This window comes from Lucilia cuprina, chromosome 5, assembly GCF_022045245.1.
Source record: "Lucilia cuprina isolate Lc7/37 chromosome 5, ASM2204524v1, whole genome shotgun sequence".
Taxonomy (NCBI): domain Eukaryota; kingdom Metazoa; phylum Arthropoda; class Insecta; order Diptera; family Calliphoridae; genus Lucilia; species Lucilia cuprina.
In genome coordinates, this window is record NC_060953.1 from 54,395,357 (window position 1) to 54,412,917 (window position 17,561).

At 30.9% G+C, this 17,561-nt stretch overlaps 1 protein-coding gene across 1 annotated transcript in view; it reads right to left on the reverse strand.

The window, feature by feature from the left end:
- Positions 1-13,773, reverse strand: part of LOC111689612 (probable glutamate--tRNA ligase, mitochondrial) — a 51,319-nt gene extending 37,546 nt beyond the window's left edge. The window contains exon 1 of the mRNA XM_046951207.1: positions 13,643-13,773. The gene's annotated coding sequence lies outside the window, so the exon portion shown is untranslated. The remainder of the gene's footprint in view (positions 1-13,642) is intronic.
- Positions 13,774-17,561: the final 3,788 nt, after the last annotated feature.

Below are 17,561 nucleotides of genomic sequence, written 5' to 3' on the forward strand. Positions count from 1 at the left end.
GTAGTCTAGACTAGCAAATAGTCCATACTATGGATTAGGCTGATTATCGATAAGGGTATAGTCCAGACTATAGACTAGAATGTAATCTAGACTAGGAAATAGTCTATGGACTACACTATATCACAGGCTATTGATTAGACTATAGTCCTATCGACAAGGCTATAGTCTAGACTATCGACTATAATGTAGCGCTAACTATAGACTAGAATGCAATTCAGATAAGACTGAAGTCTAGACTAGGATATAGTCTTTAATTTATCGATAAGGGCATAGTCCATACTATAGATTAGAATGTAATCCAGACTACGGACTACACTATATCACCGACTATTGATTAGACTATAGTCCCGACTAAAGACTACACTATTGTCTAGGCCATCGACTAGACTCTAGCCCATCGACTAGAACATATTCTAGAATAACGACTAGTCTGTAGTCTAGATTAAAGACTAGAATATAGTGCAGACTGTAGACTAGACATCAGCACAGAATGGAGAGGAAAGTATAAATTTTCGATAGACCAGACTATCAACAAGGGTATAGTGCAGATTATCGACTATAATATAGTACTGACTATAGTCTAGAATACAATACAGACTAGTTTGTAGTCTAGACTAGAATATAGTCCATGTTATGGACTAGGCTGACTTCCGACTAAAATGTAATCCAAATTAGAATTTAGTTCAGACCATGGACCACACTATACCACAGACTATTGATTAGACTATAGTCCCGACTATAGATTACACTATTGTCTAGGCTATCGACTAGACTATAACCCAGACAGAATGGAGGGGAAAGTATAAATGTTCGATAGTCCGAACTATGGACAAAAGTATAGTCCAGACTATCGACTATAATATAGTACTGACTATAGACTAGACTGTAGTGTAGACTAGGATATAGTCCATAATATGGACTGACTATCGACTGTAGACTAGAATGCAATCGACACTAAAACATAGACCAGACTATTATTGATCAGAGTCCACACAGTTAGCTAGCTAGTTAGTTGATTAGTTAGTTCGATAGTTAGTTAGTTAGTTAGTTAGTTAGTTAGTTAGTTAGTTAGTTAGTTAGTAAGTTAGTTAGTTAGTTAGTTAGTTAGTTAGTTAATTAGTTAGTTAGTTAGTCATACACCATTTCATAAATTTTAATAATTTAAATAAACTACACTTTTTTACAACCTTAAATTACTGTTAAGGAACTTGTTTTCTTTCCAAGATTTCCTTAAACGAAAATTATCTTTTCACATTCATCTTAAGATTTACTTTACTTTCTGCTCTACGTACGATTCATTTAAAATAAACTATTTTTGTACAAGAGTGTCGAAAAATTGCTGCCGTTTGTAATTGTTGTAAACTGACAATTAATTAATTCATTGTAATTTTTCACTGTTGACAATGCCACAACATACCAAACATTTTACAATGCAAGTTGTAACTACAAAAAAAATAAAACCAAAGATACGGCAACATGCATGCCACTGCATCAAAAACTGCAACTATAAGACGATAGTGCAGGCAACAGCAGCAGCAGCAACAACAATTTTTAAAAGCCTTTTGGCTAAATGGTCGTCTGTAAAGCAAAACATCCAAGTTCTTTTTTTTTTTGGTAAAGTCCGTGTTACTTTGGTGAATTTATCGCTTTTTTACCATATCCAATTGAATGGCTGCAAGTATTACACTTTTGGCTTTTGAACACTCTAAAGAAAATGAACAAAAAAAACTAACTAAACACATTGTAAAGTTTAATGCCTTTGCTCGGCAGTGGCAACAAACTGTGGCAATTGAGGCATTTAAGGCAACTGTTTAATTGCGGTACCATATTAGTTAAACTTAAAGACGTAATAGGTACCTTAAAGTAATGGGGTGATAAACGGCGGGGGAAAACTCAAAACGAAAAAAATATATATCCAAAACTCTAACAAAAGCCTTATAAATAGTTACAGATTGTTTGTTAACTTGTCAAAAGATTTAGTTGCTTGTTTTTATCCATTCCATAGTTTATAAACTGCAAAAGCAAAAATCACATCCATTGTTGCCACAAACAATAGTCCACTAATAAACAAATGTGCAGCAAGTGCTGAGTTTTATTTTAGACAAATTTCTTTGCTGCACAAAATTTACATGATTTTAGTTTTTCTTCTTTGAGTATAGTGCTTAATTTAATTTTAATCATTGGTTTTAAATCTTAATTCATGCTAAGCAAGTAGTTAATCATTTACTTTACGTTTGTTTAAATGTAACTGAATAATGTTTGAATGACAGCTAGACAGCCGGATAGTTGTATGCGGTAACAAATGTAGGGACGGACAGAGAGACGATCGATCGACCGACAGTTAGTTTGAAATGTGACTGCGTTTCGTGTAATTTAAATGTAAATCTTTGTAACGATGAAAAATTGTTTACATTCATCAAAACAAATCACAAAATCGTAAAACATTCATGTTCCAACACGCACATGATTGTTATTTGTTTTTCTTTTTTTGTGGCCTCAAACGCATTACAGTGGGTAAAAAATGATTTTAAAATTACTTTTGATCTCAATCTTTTAAATATCTAGTTCAGTTCTAGTTCAGTTCTAGTTCAGTTTTAGTTCTAGTTCAGTTCTAGTTCAGTTCTAGTTCAGTTCTAGTTCAGTTCTAGTTCAGTTCTAGTTCAGTTCTAGTTCAGTTCTAGTTCAGTTCTAGTTCAGTTCTAGTTCAGTTATAGTTCAGTTCTAGTGAAAATCTATGATAGTTCATATTTCCCACCAAAACTTAATAAGCCCCACTGTGCCTCAATATAAATATTTTTCTTTAAGTATGAGCATGAATATAAATCTTTTATCATTTTTTTCCCACTTTCGTTTGTGTTTAAGACATATTTTTTACGGTTGGCAGTTAAATTTTGTATAAGGTGCTGATGACTAAGCTGAAGGCAATTTTTTTATTTCAAACAAAGTTTTTTTTCTTTCAGTTCATTTTAAACAAAATTATAAAATAAATAAAGAAAAAGATTTAACAATCAATTTTATACGAGAGACAACTTTTGTGTTGCATGTGCAAATAAAATTAATTATACGCCACCATCATCTTATATGTGAGAAGTAAAAATGTTAAATAAATCTATAGAAAATGTGTCATAATTGAGAAAGGTGTTTAAAACGACTTTAAGTTGCAGTATGTAAGATTTCTAAAGAAAAACTGCTTGTTGGGAAAAATATTTTGTTTAACTTTCTTTATAAGAAACAAAACTTTCTTATGGTTACTCGCTAAAGTAGCAAATTTTGTTTTGGAGAGTAGTTCATAGTAACTTTGAAAGTCCCCCATTACTTTTTGTAGCACTCCTCCGTCTAAAGTGCTGATTTCAATTTCAGTTTAAACTCATGATATATGACTTTAATGCATTTTTATGCTTGTTACCAAAACTGCTGATAAGGTTAAAACCAAATTATTTATGTTTTTTTCCTTTCATATGTACATATGTTCTTCGATCTTGTATATTTTTTCACTTATACATTTTATTTCATTTTAATCAATGATATTTGCAAGCACTTTACAAAAACTTTTAAGATTTAAAAGTTCTCTTTTGTATTGATTTAAACTTGGGTTTAAAAAAATACTTTATTTGTATATATATTTATTGATGTGATTTATGTCTTTAACACCAATTTGATTGAAATTCAATATTTGCCAAAGATATGTATATCCATGTCCAAATGGGTTGTAAAAATTTAATTTCGAATAAAAAACTAATCAAATAAAATTTATTACTTAACATTGTATAACTTTCGGAAATGATCAATAAGAAGACAAACTTTTAAGTGTTAATAAATAATTAAAATCTCTCGGTATTTCTAAAATCACACAGATTTTAGTCTTTAGAAAATAACTACCTCCCTAATCCATATTTTATAAGTTCATTAACAAAAAAATGCGTTAAAACTATTTTGTTTTATCACAAATTTACACACGCAAATTAAACAGCTCAATAAAAAAAAACAAAACAAAACGAATTCAATAACATTTTAGAACACAGCAAAGGTGGCTCCATTGTGTATGTATTTTTTGTTATTATTTTACAGACATTTTTCTTTACACTTATGCTTTCGTAAAGCTGGTGTTAAACTATTTTTGTTTCTTTTCAGTTTGTTACAAACAACATTTAATTATCTCAACATGTTTGTCTGTGTTTTTCGTTTTTTTTGGTGTTGAGCTTATAAAATAAATTACAAAATTGTGTAAAATGTTTAAATAGTTTTTTAGTTTATAGGTATCATACACTCAAGGAAAAAATCAGTTCAACTTTCATCCTAGTTAAGTTATATGTAAGTTGCATTCTAGTTCAGTTTTAGTTCAATTCTAGCTCAGTTCTAGTTCAGTTCTAGTTCAGTTCTAGTTCAGCTCTAGTTCAGTTCTAGTTCAGTTCTAGTTCAGTTCTAGTTCAGTTCTAGTTCAGTTCTAGTTCAGTTCTAGTTCAGTTCTAGTTCAGTTCTAGTTCAGTTCTAGTTCAGTTCTAGTTCAGTTCTAGTTCAGTTCTAGTTCAGTTCTAGTTCAGTTCTAGTTCAGTTCTAGTTCAGTTCTAGTTCAGCTCTAGTTCAATTCTAGTTTAATACTAATTGAGTTCTAATTTAGTTCTAGTGATATTAACTATTCTTTACAATTGAGTGTAATCAGCTACAGCCCATTCAATAGTCAAACACAGATAACGCAAAAAGAGGAGGTCCAAAACGAACTTGTAGTCAATACGTTTTTGACTGGCAACTACATGAGCACTTGGCTGCCTGCATAATAAAAATGTTGATCATATTTTTCTTTACAATTCGCTTAAAATTTTAATCATTTAGATTTTTTTTTCATCTCGAAACATAAATCTTGCATACAAAATAAGGCAAAATATTTGCTTTTAACAAACATTTGTTAGTTTTATTTTTTGCAAATTTCGTTCATTATAATTTATGAGATTTTCTTAAAGAATCAGGTGCAAAATAAATATTTATATTGGCCAATGTTAACATCACATGCAGAAATTTGATATTGTACGAGTAAAATTTTTATAATGCCCAAACAATTTCCTGTCTCAAAATGAAGATGTTGTTTTATGTTTTTGTTGGGACTTAATGTTTTTTTCTTTAAGAATTTGTTAGATGCAGACAGTCATTCATTCGCATTAATTGGAAACATCTTCATTTTGGCATTGAGTTGTAGTTACTGGCTTTAAGTTTAAGTTGAGTTTTTTTTTGTTTTAGGCTTCATGTGTTAGTAACATCTCATATTTTATCTTATTTTTACAATTCATTTAATATTTAAGATCCTTAGGCTTAATTGTGTTATTGTATCTGTTTTTCAATATTTCTTATCTTAATAATAATTTTATGTTTTTTTTTTTTTTTTTGTTTTTTTCTCAGAAAGTATTTACCACACTTTTGGTTTTTATTTTATTACTTACGCATTGATTGAATTTGCTTCAGGTAAGATATTTAATTTTGGTAGCAAATTTTGTTATTTATTATTGATGCCAACTATTCTAATGACTGGTTAATAAAATATTAAATTTAGATTCCTTTTGGCCATATTCATAATGGCAACATGATTGCCACATGTTGCAAGTTGCCGCAGATCACGCAAATTGATAATTATTTAAATTGATCTCTAATGCTATGTTGTTGTGGAAATCGGTGGGAATATTGAAATTGCAACTTTAAAATAAAAAATATATAAGTTTTTTTGAAAATTTTGTTAAACCATTTTCATGGTCAATCTTTGTCTTGAATATTTCTGAAATAAGTTTTAGTTGACTATTTTTATTTTGCATCCTTTTTCATACTTCTACTTCTCATTCAATCTTCGATAAATATCTGGCATAGAGACACGTATTCATTCTTAAACTTGTCATGTTTTTATTTTGAAACGAAAATCCTTTTGATGTTTAAAACCGACTCCAACTACATGAAACCGCAAACCAAATAAAAACCGAACTAATTAATATTCAAGTCAAGTTTAGCGGCTGTCAGCAATTAGTACAAAAACAAATTTTTGCAAATTTTCTACAAAACAAAAAAGCAATTTTTTGTTAAAGAAAATATTCTGTAAAATAAACATCAACTCACAAAAATGCCAATAATGTTGGCAATTTTAAATTGTATTGAAAATTTCAAACGTCTGTAGACTTTGTGTTTTTTTCAGTTTTATGAAACTGCAACCAACATTAATCAACATTTTAATTAAGTAAATTATGTGTGACTTTATAGTTTTAATATGTGTCTCAAGTAAGTAACATTTATTAGCCGTTTTATATGCAGATCGCTGATGGTGTTAATTTAAAATATATATTTTAATTAATTTATTAATTAAAAACTGTCCTTAACTATAGACAGCGTTTTAATATGCATATTATTTTAAACTTACATTTATTGCAAAAGGTATTTGCATTGAGGTTTTTAATCTTATCAGTTGAAATTTAAATATAATCTTAATTATAATATACATTGAAAACTATATAATAGAGAAAACATTAAAATTAATATAAATTACGAATGAAATGTTGTTTTATCAAAGAGATAAGAGACTGGCCTCGATCGTATAGATATCATTTTTAGATAAACATCTATGCATAAAACAAAACTAATAATAAACTAGATCTAAACTATAACTGAAATAGAACTGAACTAGAACTATAACTGAACTAGAACTGAAATAGAACTGAACTAGAACTGAACTAGAACTGAACTAGAACTGAACTAGAACTGAACTAGAACTGAACTAGAACTGAACTAGAACTGAACTAGAACTGAACTAGAACTGAACTAGAACTGAACTAGAACTGAACTAGAACTGAACTAGAACTGAACTAGAACTGAACTAGACTCATTAATTGCGAGAACCGAAAAAATCCTAAATGAGAATTGTTATTTCATTAAAAATGTATTTTGAGGATTTAAGCAATAAAATTAAACAATTTATAAATTTAAATTTTCTGGTCATGCGTTCTCTACGTAAATGACAACTTTTATCGTGATCCGCACCTGAATCCTCCTCCTGACCATAAACAAAATTGTTCTTTCAAACAAACCAATGGAATAACTAAAACGCTTCAATAACTTAAAATTCTTCATGCAACACATGTTGCAAAAATGATATAATATTTTTTTGCAAAAGAAACGAACATAAAAAAATAATTGTTTTTCGAAACTTTTACTTTCCATTTGTGGTCATTGTAATTCATGCTTAAACAAGTTACATGCACGTACATACATAGATAGATACATCTTCTAATCTACAATAATACCGGCTTCCTTTCTCTTTTTGGACGATTGTTCGACGCTTGCAACAAACTTTAATTTTTTTTCCCAACAACAGTCACTTAAACCATCTTTAAACACTTGTTGAATGTTGCCCATAATATGTTCTTGAAAAAACAATAATAATAAAACAAACAGCAACAACATTTAACTATTCATTGTTAAGCCATGGTCAGAGTCACACCATAAATGGTCTTTGTGGCCATTATTGCATAAATGTTGCAACATGCAACTCATTGTTTTGTTTGTTTGTTGTGCGTCGTCTTCTTTTGATTCTTTTATTTTTGCAATTGTAGTTGTTGTTGTTGGTAACGTTGTGTTAAAAGCCCAGGGAATTATTAAAAATCAAAAACATTCATAAGACGTCTTGAATGTCTGTCTGTCTCTCTCAAATGTATTTGCAGTTTCGATAAGTAGAAATGTTTTAAGAACCCGTCTGTCTGTCTGTCTGTCTCTGCATTCGTATATGGCTTATATGTAATTAAGTATTAATGATATTTGTATTAACTTGACTATTTACGGCATTTTATTCGTAAGCTTCATATTCTATTATGATGATTATCACTTGTTGCTGCATGTAGCAAGAGTATGTTTTCCATCTCTTTATGGAGTTTTAGTAACTTGTACACGCAGCTAGTTACTTTCGACTTTTTAGGTCTATTAATTAGTGAGGTATTTCAAATGTAAGTGTTATAAATTAGTCTTAATGTTTATTTCATTATTTGATTAGTAAGAAAGAAAACAAATTAAAAGGAATTTTCGTGGGAATTCTAGAACAGGAATATTCTTGGTAAAATGTCAATTCTAGTTCAGTTCTAGTTGAGTTCTAGTTCAGTTCTAGTTCAGTTCTATTTCAGTTCTAGTTCAGTTCTAGTTCAGTTCTAGTTCAGTTCTAGTTCAGTTCTAGTTCAGTTCTAGTTCAGTTCTAGTTCAGTTCTAGTTCAGTTCTAGTTCAGTTCTAGTTCAGTTCTAGTTCAGTTCTAGTTCAGTTCTAGTTCAGTTCTAGTTCAGTTCTATTTTAGTTCTAGTTCAGTTCTAGTTCAGTTCTAGTTCATTTCAGATGACTATTAAGTATCATTTACCCTGAACTTCATAACTTAAGTATGAATCTTCCAAAACCGCTTATTAATTCGACTACAATATCATTATCAACTACAAAAACATTAATTGACAATAATAAATTAAAGCCAGCAACAACTAAGTACAAAAAAATCTTGATTAATCTTCATTCACTTCAAAATAATCCATAGACCATTAATTATACGAGTACATAAACATAACCTATGATTTTAATCGCCAGTCATATGTCGCTTACTTTTCGTTTACTTATTATTATTTTTTTTGTGGTTTTAAACTTAAACTAAACATGATTCAACTCGTTTTAAAGATAATTGGCTAACGAACAAGCGACATGTACTTAATGTCTTAAACACACGACGCGTTGCTTTTTTAACGACTCCTCAACAACACAATTCCGGCTTATCCAGACAATGGTTAAATGTAACCTCTTCTCTTAAGCACCTACCGTTAAGGTAAACTTTTTGCGCCTTAACAAACCGAGGACAACTACCAAACATCAAACTTTTTGGATGTTGAAAATTTGAAAAGTGGTAAAAAAAGAATAGAACTGTGTTTTAAATGTCTTTAAAGAGAGGAACGACATGAAGAAAACAGGAAAAGACAGCAGGAGTTAGAATGTCGCAGGTATTAGGTTTTGGTTTTTTTATTTTTGGGTTCTTGATTTGTTCTTTTTTTTTTTTTTGTTAGCTTGAAAAAGAATCTTGTTGAAATTTTAACAATACTTAACATTAAGTCAACTTCTTTTTCTTCTTAAGTCTAGCTTAGTACTGACAGTTTGACAATCTAACTAAGAAACCAAAGTAGAGGTAAAGATCCTATTAATGAAACAACCAGTCATCAGCAGACCCAAGAAACTAGAAATGTTTATGAAATCCACAATCACACTTTTAAAGACTTCTAGGAATTGAAAAAGGGCTGCTTTTAACACATTTAAAAATGAGCTTTTAAACAAGTAGTATTTCTATATTCGGCTGTGCCGAATCTTATATACCCTTCACCAAGTATGTTTTAAAAAACAGTTTTTATTTATTTTGTATCTCTGCACACATGTCACACATAACATAAACTGTAGAAGAAAGAAATATTAACCGTTGTACTGTAATACCACCGTCAAACTGTATTACCACCCTCAAACAAATATCACCTGTATTACCAACATATTACTGCTTTATCTCATTGTTCTTGTTATACCCACTTACCTTCGTGAGAACAGAACAGCATGCAAACATACAAAAAAAAACACACGCAGCTGTATAAAACCAAATACATCTCCACACGCACATGTACATCTTTATCCAATTCACAGTGTTGTTTTTTGATGAAATTTTCAGAGGTTGTCTCGGATTTTTGCTCATATCTCCGTTATTTATAGACTGATTTTGCTGATTTTAAATAGCGATCTTCTCGAAAGCATGTCTAACTGAATTATTGAATATTCGGATCTCGCCGATATTTGGGAACCTCAAAAAACTGATTTCAACAGACAGACAGACGGACATGGTTTAATCGACTCCGCTATCTATTAGGATCCAGAATATATATACTTTATAGGGTCGGAAAATTATATTATAGAAATTACAAACGGAATGACAAACTTATATATACCCTTCTCACGAAGGTTTATACCCTTCACCAGCAAATGCAAGAGACAAAGAGGAATGTTTGAAAAGTTTAGTTAGGCTTGCTTAACATTTAAACTTGAGAAATATTTAAAGAAAGTACACAATGCTGTAACTAGTCAGCAGAGAACACCATTTACTTCACATGTTTAAAGGTGACAAACTAATGACGATTTTCTAAAACTTGTTAAATGAATTTTGTAACTATTAATAAGGAATAATAAAATTAGAAGTTATTAACCTTTAAAAGGGACAAAATAGATAATATTAGATACAAAACATTTCATAGAACCTATCTAGGAAATGATTCAGTTCTTTCTTGTAGAACAATTCTAGAATAAATCTCCATACTTCTCTTACAACCCTCGCACGTTGTCTATGTTCGTTAGTTGTTGCATATATTTTTATGAATACGAACGTGTATTTAAATAGTTTCCCAGGAATTAACAATTTCAAATCACGTTTTGTAAAACGCTTTTATGCGCCAAACATACTTCTAAACTAACTCCCTAACTAACTAAACTTTCTAGGCCCTGCCGTCTCATCTTCTTCTTTTTCTTTAAGATAAAGTTGCAAAATTAACTTTTAAATATTTAAATTTCCATGTTAGTTTAGTTTCCTATAATCATATGTAAAGACAATGCTTGTGTTTAGTTAACTTAGGGCGGGTTTTTAAGTTAACAATCAAATGCCAATTAATAATCAGATTAGTTAAACTAAAAATAACTAGATTCTGATGTTAATTCCCTTAGATGTTTTTGAGTACAAGATTAAACTTTGCAGTGCTGCCATACAAAACCTTAAACTAGCAAACAAAAATTTAGCTGATTGAGTATTCCCTAATCCTCTACCTAAAAATTGGCCCTAAATCGTAAGTAGTTGTCGTGGTTTATGTTATTTTTGTTTTCCTAAAATATACATTTCTTTGTTGGTTTTTTGATTTGCCAACTCAGATAATGTTGACAGTTTCATGCTTCCTCTGTTAGCTACCGTTTGGTTTGGCGTTTTGCTTATGGAAAAGAAAAACATATAAAAAAATTCAAAAGAAACCTAATATGAAAATAAGCTTTGTTTAGAAAGATTAGAGAGCATCATCACTTAACCGCAAAGTAGCAAAGTTCACACTCAATTTGAGGTTAAACGCAAGCTACTAGAAATTTGTGTAAACTAGAGTTAAGAGATTTTTAATTAGATATATCTGATTACCAATGGTAGGGTTAGTTGCTTATTATTCATTTGAAAAAGCTATAGTTAGGATATAAGCTTAAGATTTGTTTAAACTTATCAGTCCAGAACATATCAGCACTATCATTCTATTAAGGGCCATAAGGTCAATCAGACAAAGGACGAATTGAAACTTCTTTTTAGGATGCCCTATGAATGGAATGCAGACATTAGAGAAAGGTATTAGGTCTTCCTTATCAGATCTTATTATACTATTCTACATAATGGCCACTTAACTGATATAGTCAACCGAACTAAATCATACTCGCATTGATCGCACAAAATTTTTGGAGCAGCAAACGAATTAAAGGAAGATCGCGAAGTAAAACAAGGTCGCATTGGTCATAACTTGATCGGACAAAATAAAGTCAATCAGACAAAGGCCAAATTGGAACTTCTTATTAGGATAGCCTTAGATTAGAATGCAAACATTAGAAAAAAAGTCTAGGATCTCTTTTGATGAATAACTTTCTTATCAGATCTTATTGCACACAAAATAGCCATTTATAGAGTACTTATATATATGATGTAGTCAACTGAACATAATCATGGTCGCATTGATCGTAACATGATCGCACACAATTTTAAGAGAAGCAGACGAATTGTACGGAATAAACATTGAACTTAGATATCGCGATCAGAAGTAAAACCATGTCGGATTCGCCATAACTTACTTGATCGGCAAAATGAAGATCTGAACTTAAACAATCGGTATTACAACAAGAGATATTTGACTAGTAAGGTTTTATAGTTGAAACGAAAAGTCGACTTTTCGATTTTTTTCCCGGCTGTTTTTTTACTTTTTTCGAGTTTTTCCGACTATTTTAGAGTTTTTGACTTTTTTCACTTTTTTAAATTTTTCGACTACAATTTTCGAGTTTTCGACTTTTCGACTTTTTCCGACTTTTTTCTACTTTTTCCGGTTTTTTTCGACTTTTTTCCACTTTTTCGACTTTTTTCGACTTTTTCCGACTTTTTTCGACTTTTTTCGACTTATCGACCTTTATCGACTTTTTCCGACTTTTTCTACTTTTCGACTTTTTTCTACTTTTCGACTTTTTCCGACTTTTTCGACTTTTTCCGACTATCTTCGACTTTTTTCGACTTATTGACTTTCGTCTTTTTTCGACAAAAAGTCGATTTATAGAACCCTATTGACTAGTATTGAATGATTTTTGGGTCTACCTAAGCTTTATACTTTGCTCAGTTAATATGACCTCCAGGATGTGAGATCATAGGGTAAGATGCCATTCAGGTTTCGACATTAAATATATTTAATGAATGGTCGGAAAAAAAGTTCTTTAAGAGAAGTCGTCTAGATTTTGTTTCAAATAAAGTCGACATTACTTGACTCTTGCCACTTTACTTGACTCAAATCGATTACTATCGACTTCAAAAGTCTATACTGGACAAGAGTGATTTTACATGACTCCTGTCGAATCTGGTCTAATTTACACCACTCTAAACGTATTTTGTCGATTTTACTTGACTTCAGTCTACTCTATCTGATAATACAAATCTAGACGACTTTAATCGACTTGGCTCTAGTTAACCCTGATGTACTCTACTCCACTCAAATCATATATAGATTAGACTCTAGACATTTTAGTTCGCTTCTACTCGACTTTACTCAACTCAAGTCGGCTCTACTAGACTTTAATCGACTTCAGTTGAATCTAGTCGACTCTAATTGCCGAAACTGAACTGCAGTCGATTCTAGTAGGCTCAAGTCGACTCTACTAGAGTCTAGTTGGTTCTAGTCGAGTTTATACGACTTTACTCATATCTATTCAACTCTAGACGTCTTAAGTCGGCTCAACTATACCCAACTCGACTCAAGTAAATTTTACAAGTGTTTGCTTTGATTCTAGAGGACTCTAATCGACTTTAGTTGCTTCTGCTCGACTCTAATCGATTCAATTTAGTACATCTTGACTCTAGTCAACGCTAAAGAGTCAGTCTCTTTTAATGACTCTATTCCACTCAAGTCGTTTCAACTCTACTTAACTCGAATGAAATCAACTCTACAAGACTCAACTTCTTCGAGCAGAATATGGTAAATGAAAGCTTTTCAAAGTACATGATATAACTTCTTTGATTCTAGAGGACTCTAATCGACTCAAGTCAATCAGAGATAACTCTAATCTACTTTAGTCGCTTCTAATCGAATTAAGTTGCTATTACTCAACTCTTTTTGACTCTAAACTACTCTAGTATACTCCACGTCTATTAGTAAAGTAATACCCCAGAACATTAAGAACATATTCTGGTTCACTCTTAAATGGGAAAAAGTTTATTCAGGAGAAATTCGATTTGATTAATATTAGAGACTTAAAAGAGCTCAAGGTAAATTGAAGCACTTCAAGCGTTTTAAGAAATTTTCGAAATTTCGAACTTATATAAGATTTAAAATAATTTTGATTGATAAAACTTACCACTTAAAAAAGGTGTTGTGTGATCCATCGAACACAATTTGATTGGGTCTTCTTTCCGAATATATTCCTTTCTCTTTTCAACCTAACCTATTCGATGATTAATTATCAATATTAAACAGAAGATAGGGAATCTGAAATGAAGAGAAAATATATTGATATTTAATTTTTTCAATAAACATTGGTTAATTTTAATCAATAAAATTCTATGAAATATTTTTTAAAAAATTTTCAGAGTTCAAATTTTTTTCTTAATAATTTGTTAACACCCCTTCAATAGAATTGTCTCTCAATTCATAAAAAAACAAATACTTTATGCCGCCAGCTTAAGTTAGAGAAAATTCAAATGAATAATTGCATGTCAATTATAAAAAAAAACTACCAATTGAATTGAATGTTCAGATGGTTGACTTGGCTTATCTTCCGCATACAAATTGTATATACAAATAATTTTCTAAATATATTTTTTTTCTTGCTAACAACGTATGTGGTAAATTGCCAAACAACAATAACAACAGCAGCTATATAAATATATATACAATTTATCCGATCGAAAATTTTAATTCAAACCATAAATAACAAATTAAAATTCGTTTTTAGCAAAAGCGATAAAATAGTAAGAGTATTTAAAGCAAAGCAAAAAAGGAAAAAAGCTTAAGGCTTCCGAAATCTAGATCAGTTGTGTAAAGAACCCCTCCAAAATCTCAAGTTGTAGTTTGTTACAAATTTGTCGAATACATGTATGTATGAATAAATGAGTTAAACTTGAAGTGAGTTGAATGAAAAAATGAGTGAGAGAGTGAGTGACGGTATTGTGGTGTGTGGCATGCCACACAAATATACAAACTCTCATACATATACTACACTTATTGATATTTGGCAGTGATTTCATTTGTTATTATTGTCATTAAATTGCAACATTATGAACAAACAGTTGCACTTTTTGGATAAGAATTAGAAACAAAACAAAAAAATGTCTAATAGACTCTCGACACGCCTTCATTGCAATCGATATGAATCATATATAAATCCATAATAAAAAAAATTTATAAATAAATATTGCAAATTATTAGAAACATTTGTTCTACCATTCTTTTATACATACATACTTACTTGCACATTGATCTATGAATAGTTTAAAGACAAATTTATTTAATTGTTTATTATTCATATGACGATTTTTTCAATACCCTACTTTTTATACCTTTCACCTTAGTGAGAAGAGAATTCATGTCAAAGTGCTTTACGTGAACACTTGTCGTGTGAGCTTTTTTCACGGTAATCTCTTTCAATCGCTGGATGGGCTTAAATGCTACTCACCACCGCCCCATTGTGCTTCATACACGACGGTGGCAATCTGCGTGTATGGAATTTCTGGTCTAGTTTACTAGCACTTTGCTTTAGTGCTCGAGCTATCCAATCTTTTGCCATACTAGTCTCGTTGGGGAAGGATAGGTGTCATGAGCAAACTCAACTAATCTCGATAAGGAAAAGCCAATCACTAGTTTAAAGACAACGCAACATCAAACACTTATTGATATTGTGACGTCTCAACGAATACTCATACCCCTGGGGACTTGTCTGAGTGCATTCCTACAGCTTATATGTAGTCCAACCACACTCCTAAAATGACCGAGGTCGCAAAGACTTAATGTGATAGGTAGAGCATGTTTTAGACTAAAATCGAACACACCCAACCATAAAAAGAAATCCTTCCAACTCATTAGATACAAGTATCTACATCGAACACCAACTTATACCCAATCTTGGAATAATCAGTTCAAATACAACCTTTTATTAATCCATAGTCATGCTATGTAGTTTGTACCTCTCCCCGAAACTATATTTCGCCGTGTATCAATCTTTTAACCAAGCACACCCCCCCCCCCCTTGCTGCGGGTTTAGGTTTAAACCACAGACACTACAGGGACTCCGAATGAAACTCAACCAATTGACCAGCCAGTACACTGTCCTTCGGGCAACAGGCCACCAGTAGAACCAGATTATATGGTGCTCTAGTTAGAAACCTTGTGAAATCATACCAAAAACTAGTCGAGGAGTGAAGTAACATCATCAAATTATAGTAACGACAGACTAAAGGTACACCAATGGAAAGGTTATATATCAAGGAAACTTGTCCCAGGGGATGTTTGTGTGTATGTTGAAATCAGATTTCAGAAGTCCCCATATATCTGTGAGATATTCAATATAAAATATTTCTTTTTATTAGAAAAATATTCCTTTTTTATAGAAAGTTCTAATTCATAGAGTACTTTAACATCTACCTCTATCAAGACATTAACCTGAGGGCACTTGGCCAGCCATTGTACCAGTTTATGTGGTGCTGTGGGTACATTCCAGGTCAAATTATACCAAGAACTAGTTGAGGAGTGAAGTGACATTACTCCTCCGGCAGAAAAGACGCAGCAGTGCAAAACACCAAAAAAAGGGTCATACATCAAGGAAACTTGCCCCGGGGGGCTTTCAGAAGACCACAGATATCTGTGAGATCTGTGTGAGATATTTCTTTTCATTAGAAAAATATTCCTTTTTAAAGAAAATTCTAATCCATAGAGTACTCTAACTTCTACCTCTATCACTCAAAATTCTCTAGCTTATTTTACATTATGATTTAGTGACAAAACCAAACATATCAAATCATTTACCATATTTATACGGTTAGTATATTTGTATATCTATCTCATAGATAGATAATGGTAAACTTTGTTGATTGAACAAGCATATGTGTGGCACTATCAAGATAAATCAATTGCAATTCGGTGTTTTTTTTTCAATATTCTATACTTTTTGTGGTCTTTGTATAAATTTATTTTTTTATATTTTGCTAAAAACAATATTGCATTTGATTATCTATTGATGGTGATGGTAGTTCAAATGACAATCAATTTAAGTTCATATGTCTGGTTAAGTTCAATAGAAATAAATTATGTACATATGTGTATGTATGTAAGTTTACTAGAATATCAGGTCTGTATTCCGATCTTTTGTGTTTTAAGTTTAAAAATCGTGACAGTAAACTTTTTAAACAATTTGCAGGAGTGTCAAAATGAATGTCACCTATAAGTATTAAATAGCCGTTTCTTTATGATAAAATAAGTATAAAAATCTTATTATTTAAATGCAATTGTGTAAATCATTAAATAGTTTGACTTTATGTCAAAGGAAAATGCGAAGAAATTAAAGAAAGGGGAAATATGTAGTTTATGAGAAGAATTTGAATTTGCAAAAGTTTTAATGATCACTTTCGAAACATAATCATTCAATAAAACAAAACGTAATATGTAGACTGCATATGTCTCTTTCATTCAGCGAAACATTATGATCATATTAAGGAAGAAAACAATGATTAATTTTACTTCATAAAAGATGTAATTAGTACACAAATTCAGATATGAAGTGTTCAATATCATGATATTTAGTTAGGTATTAAGTTAGTTAGTTAGTTTAGATAGATAGATAGATAGATAGATAGATAGATAGATAGATAGATAGATAGATAGATAGATAGATAGATAGATAGATAGATAGATAGATAGATAGATAGATAGATAGATAGATAGATAGATAGATAGATAGATAGATAGATAGATAGATAGATAGATAGATAGATAGATAGATAGATAGATAGATAGATAGATAGATAGATAGATAGATAGATAGATAGATAGATAGATAGATAGATAGATAAATAAATAGATTTAAGTTGAATTGTACCTTGCCTCAGATACTCTTAAGCCATTTATTCTTCAATAAAACTGTAGACACTGTAGTCAAATTTTGAAGGAAGCTTTATATAGGGGCTTGGACAAATGAGGTCCTACAATTATAGAGTTCATGAGGTTTGTTGTTGTTGTAACAGGTTGGCTGTAACTGGATGTACTTCTCTGGGGAAAAAACTTCC